Source organism: Tursiops truncatus, chromosome 2, assembly GCF_011762595.2.
Source record: "Tursiops truncatus isolate mTurTru1 chromosome 2, mTurTru1.mat.Y, whole genome shotgun sequence".
In the NCBI taxonomy this organism is placed as follows: domain Eukaryota; kingdom Metazoa; phylum Chordata; class Mammalia; order Artiodactyla; family Delphinidae; genus Tursiops; species Tursiops truncatus.
Window position 1 is genome coordinate 375,427 of NC_047035.1, and position 24,902 is coordinate 400,328.

At 49.8% G+C, this 24,902-nt stretch overlaps 1 long non-coding RNA gene across 1 annotated transcript; it reads right to left on the bottom strand.

Moving 5' to 3' along the window:
- Window positions 1-331: 331 nt before the first annotated feature.
- On the bottom strand, window positions 332-23,698 carry LOC117310772 (uncharacterized). The gene is made up of 4 exons (XR_012329784.1): window positions 23,614-23,698; window positions 22,799-23,218; window positions 3,521-12,325; window positions 332-2,339 (listed from the first exon to the last, which is right to left on the bottom strand). It is a non-coding gene; the product is annotated as an uncharacterized lncRNA (long non-coding RNA).
- Between the last annotated feature and the right edge of the window lie 1,204 nt (window positions 23,699-24,902).

A 24,902-nucleotide genomic window follows, 5' to 3' on the forward strand; every position in this document is an offset into this window, starting at 1 on the left:
CAGGTTGTGGCTGTAAGCAGAGATTGGGTGATCTTCTCTGTTATATATTTTCTTTTAAGCAATTTAACCAAATCTGTGGCTGGAGTCTTATTTTGAAACTGCCACAGAATAAAAAGTAGGGACAGAGCAAAAAATGTTTTAAATTTCTCTTACACAGGAAGTAGGAGCCTCAGTCAAAGCTCTGTAGACCACTAAGTGGAAGACAGGACCATCTAAATGATTTGAGGAATTAACCGAAAGCAGTGACTACACAGCAATAATTACAGCCAATAAAGATTGTTTTAAGGCAGACAAGGGCTAAGATTTCCTTAGCAGTAATAACGACATACACTGAATTTAAAATCTATTTTATTATACAGGTCAGTTTCTAATAAATGGAAATGTATCATCTGTTCCTTAGCTATGTAAATAATATTAAACTCCTTTGAAACTGGGGGAAGAAAACAATAATTAGTAGGACAAGGACTGCTGAAGTGTTTAATATTGGGTCCTATTGAAAACACTTACCTAACTCAATAAGACAATGAGAAGCAGGGCTTCAAGATATGTATGTATGTGTGTGTGTGTGTGTTTGTTTGCCTGTTTACCCAGTGGTTGCAGATTTTGGGGACACACTGATTCCAGAAATAGGATATTCAGACATGAAAGCCCAGAACAGGTTCAGGCGTCTGTGCCATTCAAAGGCTGGTTCACAATGAGGACCTTGTCCTAAGTGGGCGGGTCCCTCAGTGGGAGGAGCTCTGCCTGTACAGTGTTTACGAACATGGCAGGAGATGCATGTCCTCAAACGAGGGTGAGGATGTGGACTCTCAGCCTCCCACTAAGCATGGTTTAGGGGTCATCAGTCTGCTTCTTGTAAGATGGTCCATGTATTAAATACAAAATTTTCAGCTTCATGAATATGCAAATGAGCTGGTGTGTCCTAGGTTAAATATGGATGTTCCGAGCCCTGAGAACATCATCTAACAACCACACCCCTTCCTCCACAAGAACCCCAAGAGCACATCCCTCACCATGGACTGGGGCTGGAGAGTCCTCTTCCTGGTCACAGTGGCTACAGGTAAGGGGCTCCCTGGTCTCTGGGTTGAGGAGGGATCTAGGATCAGTGAAGGGACGTTCCACCTACTTCTGTCTCTTGTCCACGGCTGTCCACTCCCAGGTCCAGCTGGTGCAGTCTGGGGCTGAGCTGAGGACCTGGGGTATCAGGGAAGGTCTCCTGCAAGGTTTCTGGATATGCCTTCACCAGCTACGCTATGATCTGGCTGCCACATGCCCCTCAACAAGGGCTTGAGTGGATGGACAAATCTCCCCTAACGATGGTGACACAGGCTATGCACTATAGTTGAAGGGCAGAGAAGCCTTGACTGTGGACACTTCCACCAGCACAGCCGACATGGAGCTGAGCAGTCTGAGATCTGAGGACACAGCCATGTCTTACTATGCAAACATACAATGTGATAACCTGTATCCTGAGTGTTTCAGAAGCCTGAGGGACAGGGCAGCTGTGCTGGGACTGAGGAAACACAGGGATGATTGGATTAAAGCCTTCCAGAGAAAACGGGGTTAGAAACATGTGTTTACTGGTATAGGAGGGATGTTCCGTACAATAAACACCCTAAGCAAAATTTAGGGACTGCGGAGAAGCTCGAGTGAATAACGCAGGTACGAGCCTTTCCAGGAGGCTGTTGTGTGGACCTGAGTCTTTAAGTGACTTGGGGACCTAGCTGAGAGCAAACTGCTCCACCCCATGGGCAGTCCAGGTTTGTCTCCATGGAGAAGCGCTAACACGTGTTGCAGGTGCTTTAGCCACATTACACGCCCAGCCATGAGCGAGCGCTCCTGTGGCCCAGGTCCTCACCAGAGCCTGGTGCGTCCATGTTCTGCGTTCCAGCCTCTCAGCATGCAGTGGTACCTCACAGTTGTTGCAGCTTGCGGTCCCTGATGACATGTGACATGGCGCACCTTTCCAAGTGCTTATTTGCCATCTGTCCATCTTTCTTGGTGAGTTCAGAAATTCGGTCCACTTTTAATTGGCTTGCTTACTTTCTTTGGTTCAGTTATGAGTGTTCGTGTGCATTCACAGCACAAGTTCTTACCAAATATGCTATTTGAAAATATATTTTTCCAGTCTGTGGCTTGCCATTAGATTCCCTTAACAGGGGCTTTCAGAGAACAAATGTTTTTCATTGTGATGCTTTCTAATGTATCAATTCTTTCCCATGGATCGTGCTTTCGGTCTTATGTCTAAAAACTTGTTGACAAATTTAAGGACACCCAGAAGTTCTCCTAAGTTTCTGAGTGCAGGCCACCCTCAACGGGCAGGGTCGATGCTCCTTAACCTTGAAATGGAAGAATGGGGAACATGGAATTAGGTGGGATTCTTCTCTGGGGGAGATTGGTCTCTTCTCCTCCACATGCTTTATTCCTTCAATCATTTATTAATATCTGTATGGACTCTTGGATATTTATTCTGCACTTTGAATTAAAACTAAACAGAAGGGAGAGACCTTCAAGACGGCGGAGGAGTAAGACGCGGAGATCACCTTCCTCCCCACAGATACACCAGAAATACATCTACACGTGGAACAACTCCTACAGAACACCTACTGAACGCTGGCAGAAGACCTCCCAAAAGGCAAGAAACTTCCCACGTACCTGGGTAGGGCAAAAGGAAAAAGAATAAACAGAGACAAAAGAATAGGGACGGGCCCTGCACCAGTGGGAGGGAGCTGTGAAGGAGGAAAGGTTTCCACACACTAGAAGCCCCTTCGCGGGTGGAGACTGCGGGTGGCGGAGGGGGAGAGCTTCGAAGCCGCGGAGGAGAGCGCAGCAACAGGGGTGCGGAGGGCAAAGCGGAGAGATTCCCGCCCAGAGGATCTGCGCCGACCGGCACTCACCAGCCCGAGAGGCTTGTCTGCTCACCCGCCGGAGCGGGCGGGGCTGGGAGTTGAGGCTCGGGCTTCGGTCGGAGCGCAGGGAGAGGACTGGGGTTGGCGGCGTGAACACAGCCTGAAGGGTTTAGTGCGCCACGGCTAGCCGGGAGGGAGTCTGGGAAAATGTCTGGACCTGCCGAAGAGGCAAGTGACTTTTTCTTCCCTCTTTGTCTCCTGGGGCGTGAGGAGAGGAGATTAAGAGCGCCGCTTAAAGGAGCTCCAGAGACGGCGCGAGCTGCGGCTAACAGCGCGGACCCCAGAGACGGGCGGGAGACGCTAAGGCCGCTGCTGCCGCCACCAAGGGGCCTGTGTGCGAGCACAGGTCACTCTCCACACCTCCCTTCCGGGGAGCCTGTGCAGCCCGCCACTGCCAGGGTCCCGGGATCCAGGGACAACTTCCCCAGAAGAACGCACCGCGTGCCTCAGGCTGGTGCAACGTCACGCCGGCCTCTGCCGCCGCAGGCCCGCCCCGCCTCCATGCCCCTCCCTCCCTCCCCCCGGGCCTGAGTGAGCCGGAGCCCCCAAATCAGCGCCTCCTTTAACCCCGTCCTGTCTGAGCGAAGAACAGACGCCCTCAGGTGACCTACATGCAGAGGCGGGGCCAAATCCAAAGCTGATCCCTGGGAGCTGTGTGAACAAAGAAGAGAAAGGGAAATCCCTCCCAGCAGCCTCAGGAGCAGCGGATTAAATCTCCACAATCACCTTGATGTACCTGCATCTGTGGAATACATGAATAGACAAAGAACCACCCCTAATTAAGGAGGTGGCCTTTGGCAGCAACTGTACACATGGGGTTTGCTTTCTGCATCTAATTCCTTTCGGTTTTATGTTTATCTTAGTTTACTAGTTAGAGTTTATTATCATTGGTAGATTTGTTTATTGATTTGGTTGATCTCTTCCTTTTTATATATATAGATAGATAGATAGATTTTTTTTTCCTTTTTCTCTTTTTGTGAGTCTGTATCTGAATGCTTCTTTGTGTGACTTTATCTGTATAGCTTTGCTTTTACCATTTTCCCAGGGTTCTGTCTGTCCATTTTTGCTTGTTTGTTTTTTGGGCGTTTTTTTTGTATAGTTTTTAGCGCTTGTTATCATTGGTGTATTTGTGTTTTGGCTTGGTTGCTCTCTTCTTTCTTTCTTTTATTATTACTTTTTAATTTTTTAAATAATTTTTCTAATTTTTTATTTTAATAACTTTATTCTATTCTATTTGATTTTTTTCTTTCTTTCTTTCTTTCTTTCTCCCTGTTCTTCTGAGCTGTGTGTCTGACAGGTTCTTGGTGCTCCGGCCTAGTGTCAGGCCTGTGCCTCTAAGGTGGGAGAGCCGAGTTCAGGACATTGGTCCACCAGAGACCTTCCGGCTCCACATAATATCAAATGGAGAAACCTCTCCCAGAGATCTGCATCTCAACTCTAAGACCCAGCTCCACTCAATGACCATCAAGCTGCAGTCCTGGATGCCCCATGCGAAACAACTAGCAAGACAGGAACACAACTGCACCCATTAGCAGAGAGGCTGCCTAAAATTATAATAAGGTCACAGACACCCCAAAACACACCACTGGATGTGATCCTGCCCACCAGAAAGACAAGATTCAGCCTCATCCACCACAACACAGGCACCAGTCCCCTCCACCAGGAAGCCTACACAGTTCACTGAAACAACCTTAGCCACTGGGGCAGACACAAAAAACACTGGAAACTACAAACCTGTAGCCTGCAAAAAGGAGACCCCAAACACAGTAAGTTAACCAAAATGAGAAGACAGAGAAACACACATTAGATGAAGGAGCAAGGCAAAACCCCACCAGACCTAACAAATGAAGAGGTAATAGGCAGTCTACCTGAAAAAGAATTCAGAGTGATGATAGTAAAGATGATTCAAAATCTTGGAAATAGAATGGAGAAAATACAAGAAAAGTTTAATAAGGACCTAGAAGAACTAAAGAGCAAACAAACAATGATGAACAAACAATAAATAAAATTGAAAATTCTCTAAAAGGAATCAGTAGCAGAATAATTGAGGCAGAAGAACAGATAAGTGAGCTGGAAGCCAAAATAGTGGAAATAACTACTGCAGAGCAGAATAAAGAAAAAAGAATGAAAAGAATCGAGGACAGTCTCAGAGACCTCTAGAAAAACATTAAACACACCAACATTCGAATTATAGGGGTCCCAGAAGAAGAGAAAAAGAAAGGGACTGAGAAAATATTTGAAGAGATTATAGTTGAAAACTTCCCTAATATGGGAAAGGAAAGAGTCAAACAAGTCCAGGAAGTGCAGAGTGTCCCACACAGGATAAATCCAAGGAGAAACATGCCAAGACATATTAAATAAACTATCAAAAATTAAATACAAAGAAAAAATATTAAAAGCAGCAAGGGAAAAACAACAAATAACATACATGGGAATCCCCGTAAGGTTAACAGCTGATCTTTCAGCAGAAACTCTGCAAGCCAGAAGGGAGTGGCAGGACATATTTAAAGTGATGAAAAGGAAAAACCTACAACCAAGATTACTCTACCCAGCAAAGATCTCATTCAGATTTGATGGAGAAATTAAAACCTTTACAGACAAGCAAAAGCTAAGAGAACTCAGCACCACCAAAGCAGCTTTACAAAAAAATGGTAAAGGCAATCCTCTACACAGGAAACACAAGAGGAAGAAAAGACCTAAAACAACAAACCCAAAACAATGAAGAAAATGGTAATAGGAACATATGTATTGATAACTACCTTAAATGTAAATGGATCAAATGCTCCAACCAAAAGACACAGACTGGCTGAATGGATACAAAAACAAGACCCATATATATCCTGTCTACAAGAAACCCACTTCAGACCTAGGGACACATACAGACTGAAAGTGAGGGGCTGAAGGAAGATATTCCATGCAAATGGAAATCAAAAGAAAGCTGAAGTAGCAATTCTCATATCAGACAAAACAGACTTTAAATTAAAAACTATTACAAGAGACAAAGAAGGACATAACATAATCATCAAGGGATCAGTCCAAAAGAAGATATAACAATTGTAAATATTTATGCCCCCAACAGAGGAGCACCTCAATACTTAAGTGCTAACAGCCATAAAAGGGGAAATCAACAGTAACACAATCATAGTAGGGGACTTTAACACCCCACTTTCACCAATGGACAAGTCATCTAAAATGAAAATAAATAAGGAAACACAAACTTTAAATATACATTAAACAATATGGACTTAATTGATATTTATACGACATTCCATCCAGAAACAACAGAATACACATTTTTCTCAAGTGCTCATGGAACATTCCCCAGGATAGATCATATCTTGGGTCACAAATCAAGCCTTGGTAAATTTAACAAAATTGAAATCCTATGAAGTATCTTTTCCAACAAGAACACTATGAGACTAGATATCAATTATAGGAAAAAACATCTGTAAAAAATACAGATACATGGAAGCGAAACAATACACTACTAAATTAGCAAGAGATCACTGAGGAAATCAAAGAGGAAATCAAAAAATACCTAGGAACAAATGACAATGAAAACACGACAACCCAAAACCTATGGGATGCAGCAAAAGCAGTTCTAAGAGTGAAGTTTAGAGCAATACAATCTTACCTCAAGAAACATCTCAAATAAAAAACCTAACCTTACACCTAAAGCAATTAGAGATAGAAGAACAAAAAAACCCCCTAAGTTAGCAGAAGGAAAGAGATCATAAAGATCAGAGGAGAAATAAATGAAAAAGAAATGAAGGAAACAATAGCAAAGATCAGTAAAACTAAAAGCTGGTTCTTTGAGAAGATAAACAAAATTGATAAACCATTAGCCAGACTCACCAAGAAAAAAAGCGAGAAGACTCAAATCAATAGAATTAGAATTGAAAAAAGAGAAGTAACAACTGACACTGCAGAAATACAAAGGATCATGACAGATTACTACAAGCAACTATATGTCAATAAAATGTAAAACCTGGAAGAAATGGACAAATTATTAGAAAAGCAAAACCTTCCGAGACTGAACGAGGAAGAAATAAAATATATAAACAGACCAATCACAAGCATTGAAATTGAGACTGTGATTAAAAATCTTCCAACAAACAAAAGCCCAGGACCAGATGGCTTCACAGGCGAATTCTATCAAATGTTTAGAGAAGAGCTAATATCAATCCTTTTCAAACTCTTCCAAAATATAGCAGAGGGAGGAACACTCCCAAACTCATTCTACGAGGCCACCATCACCCTGATACCAAAACCAGACAAGATGTCACAAAGAAAGAAAACTACAGGCCAATATCACTGATGAACATAGATGCAAAAATCCTCAACAAAATACTAGCAAACAGAATCCAACAGCACATTGAAAGGATCATACACCATGATCAAGTGGAGTTTATCCCAGGAATGCAAGGATTCTTCAATATATGCAAATCAATCAATGTGATACACCATATTAACAAATTGAAGAAGAAAAACCATATGTTCATCTCAATAGATGCAGAAAAACTTTTGACAAAATTCAACACCCATTTATGATAAAACCCTCCAGAATGTAGGCATGGGGAAACTTACCTCAACATAATAAAGGCCATATATGACAAACCCACATCAAACATCATTCTCTATGGTGAAACACTGAAACCATTTCCTCTAAGATCAAGAACGAGACAAGGTTGTCCACTCTCACCACTATTATTCAACATAGTTTTGGAAGTTTTAGCCTCAGCAATCAGAGACGAAAAAGAAATAAAAGGAACCCAAATTGGAAAAGAAGAACTAAAGCTGTCACTGTTTGCAGGTGACATGATACTATACATAGAGAATCCTAAAGATGCTACCAGAAAACTACTAGAGCTAATCAATGAATTTGGTAAAGTAGCAGGGTACAAAATTAATGCACAGAAATCTCTTGTATTTCTATACACTAATGATGAAAAATCTGAAAGAGAAATTAAGGAAACACTCCCATTTACCACTGCAAAAAAAAGAATAAAATACCTAGGAATAAACCTACCTAAGGAGACAAAAGACTTGTATGCAGAAAACTATAAGACACTGATGAAAGAAATTAAAGATGATACAAACAGATGGAGAATCATGAATCAAATGAGTTGGAAGAATCAACATTGTGAAAATGACTCTACTACCCAAAGCAATCTACAGATTCAATGCAATCCCTATCAAATTACCAATGGCATTTTTCACAGAACTAGAATAAAAAATTTCACAATTTGTATGAAAACACAAAAGACCCTGAATAGCCAAACAATCTTGAGAAAGAAAAACGGAGCTGGAGGAATCAGGCTCCCAGACTTCAGACTATACTACAAAGCTACAGTAATCAAGACAGTATGGTATTGGCACAAAAATGGAAATATAGATCAATGGCACAGGATAGAAAGCCCAGAGATAAACCCCCGCACCTATAGTCACCTTATCTTTGATAAAGGAGGCAAAATATACAATGGAGAAAAGACAGCCTCTTCAATAAGTGGTGCTGAGAAAACTAGACAGCTACATGTAAAAGAATGAAATTAGAACACTCCCTAACACCATACACAAAAATAAGCTCAAAATGAATTAGAGATCTAAATGTAAGGCCGGACACTGTAAAATCTTAGAGGAAAACATAGGCAGAACACTCTATGACATACATCACAGCAAGATCCTTTTTGACCCACCTCCTACAGAAATGGAAATAAAAACAAAAATAAACAAATGGGACCTAATGAAACTTTAAAAAGTATTTGCACAGCAAAGGAAACCATAAACAAGACCAAAAAACAACCTCAGAATGGGAGAAAATATTTGCAAATGAAGCAACTGACAAAGGATTAATCTCCAAAATTTACAGGTAGCTCATGCAGCTCAATATCAAAAAAAAACAAGCAACCCAACCCAAAAATGGGCAGAAGACCTAAATAGACATTTCTCCAAGGAAGATATACAGACTGCCAACAGACACATGAAAGGATGCTCAACATCACTAATCATCAGAGAAATGCAAATCAAAACTACAATAAGGTATCACCTCACAACAGTCAGAATGGCCATCATCAAATCATCTACAAACAGCAAATGCTGGAGAGGGTGTGGAGAAAAGGGAACCCTCCTGCACTGTTGGTGAGAATGTAAATTGATACAGCCACTATGGAGAACAGTATGGACGTTCCTTAAAAAACTAAAAATAACTACCATAGACCCAGCAATCCCACTACTGGGCATATACCCTGAAAAAACTGTAATTCAAAAAGAGTCATGTACCACAATGTCATTGCAGCTCTATTTAAAATAGCCAGGACATGGAAGCAACCTATGTGTCCATCGACAGATGAATGGATAAAGAAGAAGTTGCACATATATACAATGGGATATTACTCAGCCATAAAAAGAAACGAAATTGAGTTATTTGTAGTAAGATGGATGGACCTAGAGTCTGTCATACAGAGTGAAGTAAGTCAGAAAGAGAAAGACAAATACCGTATGCTAACACATATATATGGAATCTAAAAAAAAGTTCTGAAGCACCTAGGGGCAGGACAAGAATAAAGATGCAGATGTAGAGAATGGACTTGTGGACATGGGAAGGGGGAAGGGTAAGCTGGGACGAAGTGAGAGAGTACCATTGACATATATACACTACCAAATGTAAAATAGATAGCTAGTGGGAAGCAGCCGCATAGCACAGGGAGATCATCTCGGTGCTTTGTGACCACCTAGAGGGGTGGGATAGGGAGGGTGGGAGGGAGACGCAAGAGGGGGGGGATATGGGGATATATGAATATTTATAGCTTATTCACTTTGTTATACAGCAGAAACTAACACACCATTGTAAAGCAATTATACTCCAATAAAGATGTTAAAAAAATAAAATTAAATTAAGAACTTGAGTAGTGTTAAAAAAAATTAAACACGACATTTTAATTTTGTTCCAATTTTTCCAGTCTTAGCCTGAAGCTGGCTAAACTTTGGGGTTGGCTCCTGTATCCTTTTGAAATTCCTCTGTGGTTTTGTGTTTTGGAAGATTCTTTAGGTTGTGGAACTGTGTACAAAAGATGCCCTAGCCTTGTCTTGCATGCTCCTTCTCCAAGCCCTGGAATTAGCCTTTTCTCTAATGAATTCTGTTTTCTTTGGTCATGGAATGTTATCAGAAACCAGGAGTTTGGTGATAGGTGTGCTCAACCTACTGGGCTATCATTACTTCTATGATGGCTTAGCTGACAGAGCAAGGAAATGCGTGTGTCCCGCCCCAGGTACACACAGGTGTCTACCAGTATTTCTGAACCGAGTCTTCTCTACCTATATGCAACTAAACTTGAGAACACAGCGGTGTGTCCAGCCCTAGCCCAAAGCCTCACGGACCTCTCTAGCCTTCCTCCCTGTCGTCTGGAACCTCTGGCCCAACAGCGAGAAGCCCGTACCAGGTGCCTCCCGGTACCTAGTGGTTGGGTCCCAGGATGCACATGCGGTGGTTCCGAGCAGTCAGCACGTGTCCACGTGGACACACTGAGGTCAGCATGGCAGCCCCAACAGACGCTCATCTACCATCACCCTTGCAAGCTCATGCGTTTGGAAAGTTACCTAGGATGCCACCGCCAGTACACTGTATCAAAATGTGTAATGTCAGTAGACAGGTTTTACAGTCTGTATTCCATCCTGAGATTCAGGATCTCCTAAATGATGTTTTAAATGGATGCGTTAAGGTTCACTCTTTATGCCATAAAGCTCTATGGCTTCTGACAAAGGCATCGTGTCGTGGGCCCACCGTTGCATATCATACAGAATAGTTTCACCCCCTTAAAAATCACCTGTGCTTCACCTGTTCAACACCCTTCCCCCAATTCCTGGATCCACTGACAGCATTATCTTAATTATAGTTTTGCCCTTTCCAGAGTGGCTTATAAATGAAGTCATACAGTATGTGGCCCTTTAAAACTGGATTCTTTCACTTGGCCATATGCATTTAAGGTTCATTCACACCATCCAGGGACACTCCAGAAAGGAAATGAAGAAAGTATTCCATTTAAAGTTGCATCTAAAAGAATTAAATGCCTAGGAATAAATTTAACGAAGGAGAGGAGAGACACATACACTGAAAACTACAAAACACAAAACATGAAAGGAAATTAAAGACACCCTAAATAAATGTAAAGACATCTGTGTTCACAGATAGAAAACTTTTTCATATTGTAGGGTGACAAGACTCCCCACAATAGTCATCCATATCTTCAGTGAGGGGTCGGAAGCCACTGCTTAAAGGGGGCAGGGCTTGCTTTCGGGGTGATGGGAGGGTTTGGGAACTAGAGAGAAGAGCACAGCATTGTGACACTAGATGCTATTCAGCTGCTCGGTGTAAAATGGTTAATTTCATGGTATGTGAAGTTCCCATCCATTAAAAAAAAAAAAGATTCATGGATGACTCTTCAGGTTCGACAGCTCATTCTTCCAGCACTCGAGAGTGTCCCCGTGCGTGTGTGGACCACAGAGAGCCCATTCATCCCCTGTGAAGGGACAGCTTCCTGCTTCCAGTTTCAGCCATTATGAATGAAGCTACTGCAAGCATTTGTGTGCAGCTCTGTGTGGACGTGGATTTTCAGTTCAGTCAGGTAGATACCTAGAAGCATGATTGCCGTTCGTAGTGTAAAACTACGTTAGCTTTATATGAAAATGTCGCACTGCCTTCCGAGGTGACTGTATCAACCTTCATTCCACCAGCCATGACGAGCTTTTCCATTGTCCTCCATACTGGTCAACAGTGGGCGTTGTGAGACTGGCGGATTTTAGCCATTCTAATAAGCCAGCAGCAGCGGGACTGGGGGTGGGCGGAGCTATCGAGGAGGGTCTGGATTTTCTCTGGTCCTGATGCTCTCAGACATGTTGACTCCAGGCCTGTGGGGACGGACCCTCACTCTCCTGAAAGGCCACTGCACCGTGACCCTTCACGGAAGGGGAGTGGGCCCACATAGAGCACAGGTTACAAGCACGGGGTTCCAGACCCTCCCGCTGAAGTCCAGCTCTTTCATGCATACGCCAGAGTGGACCGAGAGGCCCTTCCCGCCACAAAGGCCCCCTATCATGGTCCCAGGACAATCTCTGTCACCTCAATAGCAGCCCAGGGGGGAGGACAGAAGGATTACGAAGTCCCCTCTGCCTGAGGCACCTGCACGGAGCAGCCGCCCGAACTTCGGCAACTTGGGCGCGGGGCTGGTGCAGCATGCAGTGTCCATGGAGGCTGCACTGTCCTCATGTGCTGTGCTGCTGAAGCCGAAGGAGCTGGCTGGGGGTGGGGGTCCCCAGAGACCCTCACCCTCCTCTGCTCCAGCTCTGCCAGTGTCCAGAGAAAGGTTGGAGGTCAGGGGGCAGTGGGGCAGCATGGCCCACCCTGGCTTGCAGATTTGAACCTGTTAAAGAAAAAATGATTTGTGACACTTGTTGAAGATGGTAAGACAGACCTTATTCCAGGGAGAACATCACGACAGGTGGAGGGGCCACGCAATAGGGGTCCTGAGTGGGACCAGCTCCACATACAGCTTGGGCAGGTGGATACTGACAGCCAAGAAGCTGGTGGGGGTTGGTGGGTGGAAAGTTACTAAGAGGAAGCATCAGGGTAGTGGGCTCTGGCTAAACCGACCTCACAGGATTCCTGCTGAAGGTGAGACAGGGTGCTTGAACATGACCTGGGGGTGTCAGGGGCTGATGAACCTGGTCAGGTAGGAAGGTGATCAGATACTGATGTTGGGCAATTCCGATTGAGCTGACTCAGCAAGATTCCTGCCAAAATTGTACCATGTGGAAAGGAAGTCCAGAACAAGAATGCCGAAAGGAAGTCCAGTCCAGAATGTGGAAAGGAAGTCCAGAACCAGGCCCAGTTGAAAAAGAGCTCAGGGGACCCTGCGTGGAGTTTTGTGGAGGAGACAGTCTTTGTCAGCTCTCAGCTCTATGGCCAGTGGTTTCTGGCCCTGTGTCCCTTGGTGACAATCCCAGGGAGGGAGGGAGAGCCCAGAGGGCACAATCCCTGCCCAGGCAGCTGGCACCCCGTCTGAGAGGTCCCCTGAGAAATAGCCCCTGTCCCCCGAGTGGCCGCTCAGAGTCAGGCTGGGCGTGCCCCCCACATAGGTCACTTTGGATGATCTTGAGGCGAAGGTGATGGAGAACCAGCAGAGGCGGGGACAGCTCTTGACCCCCCCCCAACTGTCTAAACACAGAGCATCCCATCCCATGTTTGCAAATGATATTCAGTTATAAAAGAAATGCAGGTTTGTAAAGCCACCTCCGTACCAAGTGGAGAGCTTCTCAGGAGACAGCACCCGTTGCCCAGCAGACTCTGCCCCAGAGACAAGGCTTCGGCACATCTCCCGCCTCACCTCCCCAGAACCACTCCCCACCCAGAAGCCTTTTCCTTTAGCAGAGGGTGAGACCTCAGCCTCAGTGTCCTGGCTGCCTCTGCAAGGCTCATTTCTGTGTGAAACTCCCACACGTGGGTTGTGAATGGCCATTCACCCTCTAACCCCTCTTTGCACAGAGAGAAGGGGCATGTTCTAGGGCTTGTGCAAGTCTCTGTGCAGACTTTTCTTTAAAAAAAAAACTTTTTATTTTATATTGGAGTACAGTTGATTAACAATGTTGTGTTAGTTGGTGGGAACATAAATTGTAGCCACTATGGAGAACAGTATGAAGATTCCTTAAGAAACTAAAAATAGAGCTACCATAGGACGCAGAAATCCCACTCCTGGGCATATACCTGGAGAAAAACGTGGTCCGAAAGGATATATTCACCTCAATGTTCATTGCAGTGCTGTTTGCAATGGCCAAGACATGGAAGCAACCTCAATGTCCATCGAGAGAAGAATGTGCAGACTTTTCAAGGGCTGCATGGAAACCCGAGGTCCCGGGGCACTGAAATCATTTAATTTCTGCTGAGCCAGAAACCTTGTCTCCGATATAAAGAGGAAAATCCAGAGACTGCTCTTGCACGGTCAGGACAATCTCCCAGTGATACTATAGATGCTCTCACGCAAGTCTTTCCAAATAGCTTGCAGGGGAAGAAGAGGGAATAGGGCTTACAACTTGAGTCTCTGCAGAAACAGAGGTGTGACACTTGGATTAAGTCCAAGCCTATCCTCTTCTCTCAATAACCAGAGAGCCTCCCAAGCCCTCCAAAAGTACGCAGGTACTGTGAAAGCCAGAACATCGAAAAAACAATTGTCCTGCGTTCCGTCCTCATATGAGAATGCAAACTTGAAAATCAGTCTCCCTAGACACCAGCTCCTTCAGAGGGTCCATTTCTGCTCCTGAGGGACAATTTCCCACCAGTTGACAGGGGCAGCTGGTCCTCAGTTGCACCCCAGAACCCACCATCAAACTTGAAATAGAGGATTGGGAACTGGACGTCTTGACTGAGGGACCACGCCATGCGATCAGAGGACTTGTCTCTACCTGACACCTCTGGCTCCGATCCGGCTGTCGGGGTCTCTCGACCTGCAGATCTCAGCCACCCGGTACCGATCGGCCTTCTGAACACCCATCCCTACTTTGTAGCCCAGCAATCCTTGTAGGTAGACCTGTGCCGTGTAAATCAAATGCCGTCACACGGAAGGAGAAGAAAGCCCTCGTTCCTACTGTCCTTGAAGGAGACGCCCGCCTGGTCTCCGGCCTCACGGGTAGGCGGTGCCGGCGGCTGCGGAGCGCGGAGCCCAGCACACGCTGCCTGCACCGGGCCAGCCCCTCTCTGTGCAGAGCCAGGACGCGAACCCTGGCGACGCTTTCACAGCCGTGTTCTCGTCTTGACTTCCTCACCCGGTAACACCCCCGCCTGCCACCAAACACAGAGGGGGACTGAGCCAGACGGAATCACATCGTAAGGGCCCTGTACTCTCTTGCCGCGCCTCCCATCTCGAGACCCCCTCCAGGCGCCGTCCGCACCTCAGTTCCTGCTGCCGCAGCGAGCGGGCTTCCGGGAACAGCCCTGCGCGCTCGCCTTCGCTCCCGCGGCCCCAACGCGCAAGCTGCCTTCGCACTGGCGTTGGGAGCAAGACGGTCCCCACGGACTGGTCCACCTCCGGGTACCGGGGGTCCTGTCAATAGCGTACAGACCCTCGAAGCCGACTTAGACTCTGCAGCTTCCCCCAGGGTTCCACTCTCAGTCGGCGTGTGGCTGACAAGTTCCCCGGAACCAGACTGGGCAGGGTGGTCCTGGAGACCCCCTCCTTCTCCTGGGTCTCCAGCTGAAGGAGGCCATGAGCCCCTGGATCTGCCCTTCAGCAGGTGAGAACAGCTGGTACCTAGTAGGACACGGGGTGTCTCCGGGCACTCAAAGGCTCGCCCCAAGGCCTTGAGTCAATTTCGTCCTTCCCTGTCCCCACGAGAAAGCAGCCTTGTTGAGCTCTAGGGCTGGCTGGCTACTGCACCCGGGCCCCCTCCCTCTGCTGCTGTTGCCGATCTCCGGTACGCCCCACCCGAGACGCCCCCTCGGAGTCTCTTTCCTGACCCTCGAGGCTCTAACCCGCTCTGAAGCCTGAACCCCGGCAGGGTCCACACCCCAGCTCTCAGCTTACGCTTAAGGCTTGCCTTTCTGCATTGCCATGAAAATGAGGGCGTGGCCGCAGGTGTCCTGGGACAACCTCCGCCTCTCGGTATGTCCTGCGTCTCCCTCCCCACGTCCGTTAGGCCCGTGGCATCGGGCGGACCCTCTGCTAGCACCTCCACGACCACTGCCGTGAGCGGCCAGGCCTGGACCCTCCCCCGAGGCCGCCCCGCTCCCCTCTGTGCCCCCCACTCTGTGCCCGCTCCTGGGCAACGCCTCCCACGCCCACCTCTGCTCTCGGGGCGGGTGACCCAGGAGCAAGCCCCCCTGGCCCACGCCTCCATCCTCTTAGGTCCCCTTCACCCTCTTGATCCGCGACTCCCATCCCTACTGGGGAGAGAGACCCAGCCCCTTCCACAGGGCTCCTTGCAGCCACAGAAAGGGTCTCTCGGACACGCCTCCGTCAACCCCGACTTCTCTTTTGCAACCGCTAATGTAAACAACATTTGGGGGAAACATAATAGCCGGTTACGCAGGCCACAGGTCCCCACATGCACGTTCTCAGCACGCTCTCTGCCCCAGACCCCGAGCTCCCAGCCCTGGGGCTCACGCATTGGCAGAGGGAAGGCGACCACTGTTTACAGTCGCTGCAGACGTGCCTTTGGAGTCTGCCCTGCTGTGGGCCCATCCGGAAACCCCACGGGGCCCTGGCCTCTGCTGGTTCTCCTATCGCCCATGGGCGTGTGATGGCTGCCCTGTTACAGGCTGTTCAGCTCCTGCTAATGTTACTACAGTTCCCTCTCCAGCACATACTCGGGAGGCTGACACTGAGTCTCTAGGGGCCCAAGGAGCCGACAGGGCTGCTAAACACACAGCCAAGAATGGACCCCTATCCTTTCCCACCCAGTTCCAGAACCTGCCCGTATCCCTGACGGAGAGCACTGGTGAGCAGGCAGCTTCCCCACACGCTGAAAAGACAAGGGCGTACGTTCAGAAGGGTGGAAACAACGATCAGACGCATTACACCTGAGCCGAGGGTCTTCCTGTGGCTCCCTGTCTTCTGACGTTGTGTCTGGCACTTATCCTGAGCGTGGGGGACCCGTGCAAATGAGGAAGACAAAGAAGCTGTAAGACAGGGGGCTCTGCCTGGCACCCACAAATGATCACTGTCCACAAACCCCGGGCCACACTCTTTGCCAACACATGGCGTGTGAATCTGAGCACATCACTGCAGGAAGCCAGCCTGCATCAGGGAGCCCTCCTGGGCCTGCCCTGGCCCTGCGGCACTCCAGCTGGATCTCATAGACTGGCTCCAGCTTTATCCAAGACTCCCACCTTTGGGGGACGCTCTGATGCTGAGGGCCTGGACCGCGTGCCATCCAACTAACATGCGATGCCACGACGTGGTAAAGAAATGCACAACTGAGATTATTCCTTGACGGATTGGATCAGACCCAGGAATCATCCTACAGCAGAGATAAACCACTTGCTTCCATAAACTCTGGGGTACTCATTGGAACGTCCTACGCTACCATCCTCCATCATCAGGGTGACTGCAGCATTGCCATCTAGACCTAAAAGGGACTCAAGGAAACATCTGTCAAGAAAGTGGACTTAGGTCTTCCCTGGTGGCGCAGTGGTTGAGAGTCCGCCTGCCGATGCAGGGGACACGGGTTCGTGCCCTGGTCTGGGAAGATCCCACATGCCATGGAGCAGCTGGGCCCGTGAGCCATGGCCGCTGAGCCTGCGCGTCCAGAGCCTGTGCTCCGCAACGGGAGAGGCCACGGCAGTGAGAGGCCCGCGTACTGCAAAAAAATAAATAAATAAATATAAACAAGAAAGTGGACTTACATGGCCAGAATCACTGCCCTTGGCCCTTAAAAAAGTAAGGCTCCAAAGACGGAACATGGATCAACCCCCTTTGACATCGTTTTTCCAAAGGATTCTCTAAACCTTCACTCCTGGGTTCAGTGAACTTTATGGGGACTTAGGTGAACAAGCTGATGCTGTGAGTAGCCACATACAACGACTAACTCGTGTTGTCCTGAAGCAAATACTCTGCCAGGCATTTCTCCATCAAAGATGGATTTCTTCGGGATCAGCAGACAATTGCAATTTGGGGTCTGCAACCCCAGGGAGACAGGTTCAAGTCCGCAGGCGGCAAGGAAGGGCGAACTCTTTCGTGGAGGGGAAAGGAAGTCAGGAGGCCGGTAGCGTAGCTACCGTAGCTCACCCCTCAGCCCTGGTAACCAGCACGCTACTCTCTGCTTCTGCAGGTTGGATGTTTTCTGATCCCAGGTACGAGCGAGGTCTGCAGGATATGTCCTTCTCTGTCTGACCTATTTCACAAAGTATAATGCCCTCGGGGTCCATCCATGCTGTCGCAAACGGTAATACTTCCTTTTCACCGATGGAGAAGCTTCCATTGTGTGTGTCGACGTATTTTAATTCATCTTTATTCACTCATCGACAGAGACAAATTGTTTCGGTGCCTTGGCTATTGAGAACACTGTTGCAATGACTGTGGGGTGCTGACACCTCTTGTAGATGCTGGCTTCATCATCTTCACACATATACCCAGGAGCGGGCTTGCTAGATACTGAGAGGCTTTTAAGTTTACTTTTGGGAGGAGTCGCCCTATTGCTTGCAGCCCACTAGCATCTGCCACCTCTCCTCGTTTTGCTGACAGCCGTGCTAACAGGTGAGGTTCCCCCGATGCTGACTGATGTTGAGCACTTATTCATGTCCTGTTGGCCAACTGCCTGTCTTCTTTGGAAAGGTGTCTATTCGAGTCCTCTGCCTGCCTCTTTTGGAATAGCATCCCTTGTTTGCTTGTTTTGCTTTTGAGGAGTATGTCTTCTCTATTATATTTTGCATAGTAACCTCTTGTCAGACATATTTTTTGCAAATACTTTTCCCCATTCTGTAGGTTGCCTTTTTGTTTTGCTGATTCCCCCTTTGGCTGTGCAGAAGCTTTCTGTTTTGAGGCAGTCCCACTTGTTGGTATTTGCTTCTGTGGCTTACGCTTTTGGTGTCATGTCCGATGGCTTCACTGGTGAATTCCAGCAACATTTGAAGAGAATGAACGCCAAACCTCCTCAGACTCTTCCAAAAAATTGGAAAGGAGAGAACAGTCCCAAACTCATTTTATAAGCTGAGGGTACTCCAAGGAAACTGCTGATCAGTAGCCCCGATGAACACAGATGCAACAATTAACAAAACACCAGCAAACTGAATTCCACAGTACCTTAAAGATATTATACACTGTGACCAAATGGGATTGATTCCTGAGATGAAGAGATAGTTCAGCGTGTGGAAATCAACGAATGTAATACACCACATGAATAAAACTAAAGTCGAAAATCACATGACCGTTTCAATAGATGCAGAGAAAATGTTTGACAAAAGTTAACATTCCTTCACTATAAGAACACTCACCAAATTGGGTACAGAAGGAAAATACCTCAACAAAGTAAGGGGCGTACAAGACACAACCACAGCTAAGATCATACTCAATACTGAAAGGTTGAAAGCTTTTCCTCTAAGATCAGCTTCAAGACAGGGGTACCCACTCTCACCACCCCTATTCAACAGAGTATTGGGATTCAGTATCCCACAATCAGGCAACCAGACAAGAAAAAGAAATAAAAGGCATCCAGATTGGAAAGGAAGAAGTGAAACTGTTTCTGTTTGCTGACGGCACGAGCTTGCATGTAGAAAGTCCTAAAGACTCCAGCAAAGAAATACTGGAATGAATAAATGACATAATTAAAGCTTTGGGGCAAAAAAATAATCTACATACAAAAATTGGTTGCGTTTCTGTACACTCACAATGAACTTCCTAAGAAAGAATGAAAGAAAATCATTACTTTTACAGTAATATCAAAAACAATAAAACCCTTAGGAATAAACTTAATCAAGAAGTAAAACATCTAGATGCTGAAAACTATAAAACATTGAGGAGAGAACCTGAAGAAGACGCAAAAAAGTGGAGAGACACCCCACATTCATAAGTGTGAAGAGTCGGTACTCTCGTAACATCCTTACTACATAAAGCCATCTATGGATTCAATGTCATCCCTGTCCAAATTCCAGTGGGATTTTCAACAATGTCCAAAAAATTCCTAGCATTTGTACAGACCACAACGCCCCCCAAATAGCCAAAGCAATCTTGAGAAGGAACAAAATGCGAGGCATCACAGTTTTCAATTTCAAACTTACTACAAAGCTCAACTAATCAGAACAGTATGGTACTGCTATAAAAACAGACACAGACCAATGGAACAGAATGGAGAGCTCAGAAATACACCCACATATATATGGTCAGTGAATACTGGACAAGAACGTCAAGAATACTCAGTGTGGAAAGAATATTCCCTTGAACGAATGGTGTTGGGAAAACTGATATCCACTTCTCAGAGAATGAAATTAAATTAAATTAAACCCCTCTCTTACTCCATTCACGACAGTTAATTAAGGACTTAGGCATAGACTGGAAACACTCTCCTAGAAACACACAGGAGGAAAGTTCCTGGTTATCTTGGTGTAGGTTTTTTGGACACTGTTGGCCACAGACCGCAGGACCTGGAGAGTCGTCCGTCCAGACCCAGCAGAGGCTCTGTCATCCACACTCCGAGCCTGAACACACTGTGAACCCTGCCCTGGACTCCAGACACCTCTGCCCACTGTCCTGCTCCATCCCTGGCCAGAGCCAGCTCTAACCATCTGCCCGCACTACCATCTTCACATCACAGCCTCCATTCTTCCATGGAGACCTGGCTCGGTGGGCAGCTGGTGGGCGACCTTGTGCTGGGTCCTTCGCTGCCTGTGCCCAGCCTGTGGAATAATTAATCACCATAGCAATCACGGCTCCATGGGGATTCATGGTGAGGACCCAACAAAGTGACCCACAGGCACTGGGCGTGGTGTCCAGCCTGCACCGAGCACTCAGCCACGCAAGCCGTTCTTTTTAAATTACTGCCACCACATTCCCCACCCTGAGCATCCTTCGTCTGTTGCACCTGACATAACCCAAAGCTTCGGAAGCTGTGCACCCACCCCCAAGAGGGTCCATGCCTGTGGAGCCAAAGCCCAGCCTTGGGATTCACCCCAGCAGTCGCACCCCTCTAGCAGGACACAGGAGGACACAGCACACATCTTCAAGCTGGGGTCGACCTGCTCCTCTGGTCTTGCTTCACTGCGGTCCACAAGGCGGTGCTTCACCAGGCAGCCAGCAGCCAGCAGCCTGTCCATCCACCTGTGTCTACAGTGCTGTCCCTGAGACTCCGCCCCCGCTCCTGGGCTCTCCCGCCCCTCCCCCACCCACCCCCACCCAGCCCCCGCGCCCACTCCCACCCAGCAGGCTCTGCTCCTGGTGCCCTGGACACAGTGCGTGCTGGGAGGACCAAGCAGGCACAGAGCACAGTTGCTAGCACAGCACACTGACAGCGTCAATGACGTCTCCCGGAGCGTTCCTTTTCTAGCAATAAAACTTAACAAAAGCGACTCAGGAAGAAGTGGAAATCGTAATTAGAGCGCTAACCCTCAGGAAAGCATTCAGATTATCGGGTGTGTGACTACCTGCACAGGCCACTCCAGGCCCAGGTGGCTTTGGGGTGAGCTTTCAGACTTTCACAAAACTGGCCTCAGCCACGTGTATGAACCCTGCTCCAACGCCCCCAAAAGGAGGAACACGGGCTGGTTTACAGACCGGCCAATAGCCAGAGGTCATAAACGCAATTCTAGGAAGCTGAATTCTGTCCGGTTCATTGAACAGACTCAGACCAGACGTTAGGAACCACGTCTAGCTCATCCCAGCATTCAGGCAAATGATGGCCTGCAATCTTCCCAACGGAAAGTCCCCATCAGACAGAAGCCCTGCGGGCCCACGTGGACACCATGGGGGTCGCCCCTCTCCTCTCCACACTTGAGGTGACCCTGAAAAGTTGATGAGATAAATTTTGTATTTTAGACAGGGCAGGAAGACTTAAGCATGGTGTGTTCCCGACCCGTACTAGGCCCTCCACGAATGTGTGCATCTGCGTCACACCGTAGCCAGAGGTCCTCAAAGGCGGGCCTGCCTGCCCCCCGTAGAGACTGATTTTTCCTTTCTTCTGACGCTGGCAGTGCAACTTCGTAAGGAATAGCGTTCCTTCCCAGCTCTGTAGGGGTCACGGTGACCCGCTGCCCACTTTGTACGTGCTTCCCTGGGCTGTGCCTCCTTGGGGACCTTTATGTAAAATGCCGCATGTCATTCTGACGTACGATCCTTTGTCTCGAACATGTGCGTGACTGTGCCTTCCACTCCGAGCGAGCAGGGCCGTCCTCAGAGCGTCTGAGGATCTGCTTCCCCAGTGAGAATCCTCAGTTGGCTTGAATGAAGTTCCCTTTTTTCTTCTTAACTTGATAATTCCTTGAATTTTCATTGACAAAGTCCAGAGAACAACTCGGAGCCCCCCAGCTCTGAGCCCCACGGCCCATCGGGAGACACCCGGGCTCTGCTCCCCGAGGCCCCCCAGCTCTGAGCCCCACGGCCCATCGGGAGACACCCGGGCTCTGCTCCCCGAGGCCCCCCAGCTCTGAGCTCCACGGCCCATCGGGAGACACCCGGGCTCTGCTCCCCGAGGCCCCCCAGCTCTGAGCTCCACGGCCCATCGGGAGACACCCGGGCTCTGCTCCCCGAGGCCCCCCAGCTCTGAGCTCCACGGCCCATCGGGAGACACCCGGGCTCTGCTCCCCGAGGCCCCCCAGCTCTGAGCTCCACGGCCCATCTGGGAGACACCCGGGCTCTGCTCCCCGAGGCCCCCCAGCCAGCTGGGCAGAGGGGGCAGCTCACACCCTAGAGACGGCAGGTGGGACGATGACCCCGTGTCCATGTCTCGAGGACAGCTGGTGACACAGAACTCCCAGGGAGAGCCCGGAGCAGCTGTGGCCGTGGCAGCAAAGTCAGGTTCAGTCAGGCCCGGTTCAGGCCGGAGGCTCCCGGCGGGCCACCTTCTCCCGACGCCACCCACTGCGGGCGTGAGTGCCGAACCCCGACCTCACAGCATCACCTCCGAACCCCAGGAGAAAGCTGGCGACACTGTGCACCCAAGAGGAGGTTCTTTCCAAAGGGTCAGCCTGCCGGGCTGGGTTCCTGGTCAGTCCCTGACCTGCAGCCCCACACGATGCACGGGCGTCCTGAGTGCCTGCGGGCAGCAAACACAGGAGCCCACGTGGATGCTGGGCCGCGTCCAGCACATCCAGGGCCTAGCTCCCCCGCCCCCGCCCCAGACGTGAGGTCCCCGCCCCCTTGCAGCCTCACAGCACACCGACTCCCAGGTCTCACCGCAGGCAGAGAGCCCTAACTCACCACTGGCCCATCTCCTCGCGGCTCCCAGGGGCCCGCAGTGAGCAGCAGCTGCACTTCGCCCTCTGACTCCTTGACTCGCCCACCAGCGGCCACGCTGCTTTCCCGCCTGGAGCTCCCCAGCTGCCCCATGGAAATGAGAGGCAGAAGAGCGGGCGCCCAGCTCCTCGATCCTGCTGGCTGCTCGGTAAGCACAGCCGCTGGGAGGACCCGGCTCCTAACCAGGTGTGTCCCCCCCCGCCCCGAGAATGCAGGGGCGGCCCGGCACCAGTGGCAGAGAGCCTGGTGTTGAGATGCCTCTGTCATGCTTCCGCTGCACTGCATACCCACAGGGGTTGTCTGTCAGTGGTCCTGGCCGTGACCTTCCCCCAGAAGCGCTGGAGGCTCAGCCTTGCCAGTCCTCAGCTGCCCAACGCCCCTCAGCTGCAGAGAGAAACACGGAGCCCTCTGTGAGGGCGGAGTCCTGACCCATCCCTGCATCCTTGCCGGCTGGCGGGCACAGCAGCCTCATCGCATCTGCACGGCCACCCTTCCTGGTCCCTCACCAAAGCCCCTGGAGCCCCACCCCTGCTCTCCTGTGACACACTGGTCACCTCTGCTCACAGTGGGTGGACCCAGCTCTCCCCTGCTGTCAAGAGTGACTGAATAAAGGCCGTTTCCACCACTTTCACATTAAAGGCCGATGGACAGCAGCTGCATGAACGGCTGGCCGGGACAGTGAACGCGGAGCCCATGCTGTTGAGACCCCTCACAGGCCGGCCCTCAGGCCGAGCCCAGCCTGCCGTGGCTCAAAGGCTGCAGGCCAGGCCCTGACTCACCTGGACGTCCAGCCTCCTGGGGGGGCAGGTGCCCTCGTCAGGGGCCGTGAGGAACCCCAAGGAGGAAGAGCACCTCTCACTCGGAGCTGGGGGACAGCACTGCGGAAGGCTGATCTCCAGAGACACCCCAACCGACCGCGGAAACACCCACGTCACACCCGGGGAGGGGCCCCCGCGGCAGGTGCTGAGAGGCGGAGGGGGGACCACTCCATGCGCCCACAGACGGCAGACAGCCTCTCACATCCAGTCAGCTGTCCCTGGGCCCCAGTCGACCGACAGATGTCACAGGTTTGACCCCGAACCATCGGCAGCTTCCAGCAGATGCGAGACAAGGGCAAGGGGAGGCCAGACCCTCACTGGTCACACCGAGGACAGAGAAGCTCTCTGAGGGGGGCCCAGAGAGCAGGACGGACACAACCAGAGCACCCCTGAGCCAGGCAGACTGGCGGCCACATGGACCACGGTGGCCAGCAGGGTCGCCTGGGCTGGAGAGGGGGTGCCATGCAGGTTTGGGTCAGACCCTGCCCCCTGCTCACCCCCCAAACCCACCGGAAACGCAGGGTCCCCTCCTCAGAGCCGGCCCGAGCCAGCAAGGGCAGCCCCGGACACACGGCCGCGGGGGGAGGATTCTGAGGGGCGCGTGTCACCGTGATGGTACTGTAGTAGCGGTGACTGCTACACCCGCAGTGACACGGCCCTTGTCCGAAAGCCCCACCTGCACTCGCTCACAGGAAGTGGAGCTTGGCGCTGCGCCCCAGCGCCTGACCGGGAAGTCTCACCCATGGGGTCCGAAGGCAGAGGTGAAGGACACCGAGCAAGACGGAGGGGGTGGGGTGCGAGGGAGGGGGCTCAGCCTCGCTTCGTGCGGGAGTGCATGCGCAGACCCGGCCGGAGAGCACGGCAGGGGCACGGGAGGGGCACAGGAAGGGCACGGCAGGGGCACGGGAGGGGCACGGCAGGGGCACGGGAGGGCGGCCGTGAGGACAAAACACCTGCACGCTCTCCCTCCTCGGCGGTTACCACCTGCAGACACTGCCTGCATAAGGGGGGTTTAAACTGATGCAAATGTATTCTTAAAACTCAACGCCTAACGGTGCTGGAAATAGCACCAAGTCCGGGACCTGCAGCTTCTGCCCACTTCGGGGCCGGGGCCTGGGGCTCAGCCCACTACCAGGGGACACGGGAAGGGCCTGGGGCTCGGCCCACCTGCTGAGGCCCCTGAGCAGAGGCACCGCCGAGGCCCCTTATGTGGGGTCACCAAGGTCCAGATGAGGCAGCAGTTGCAGAGA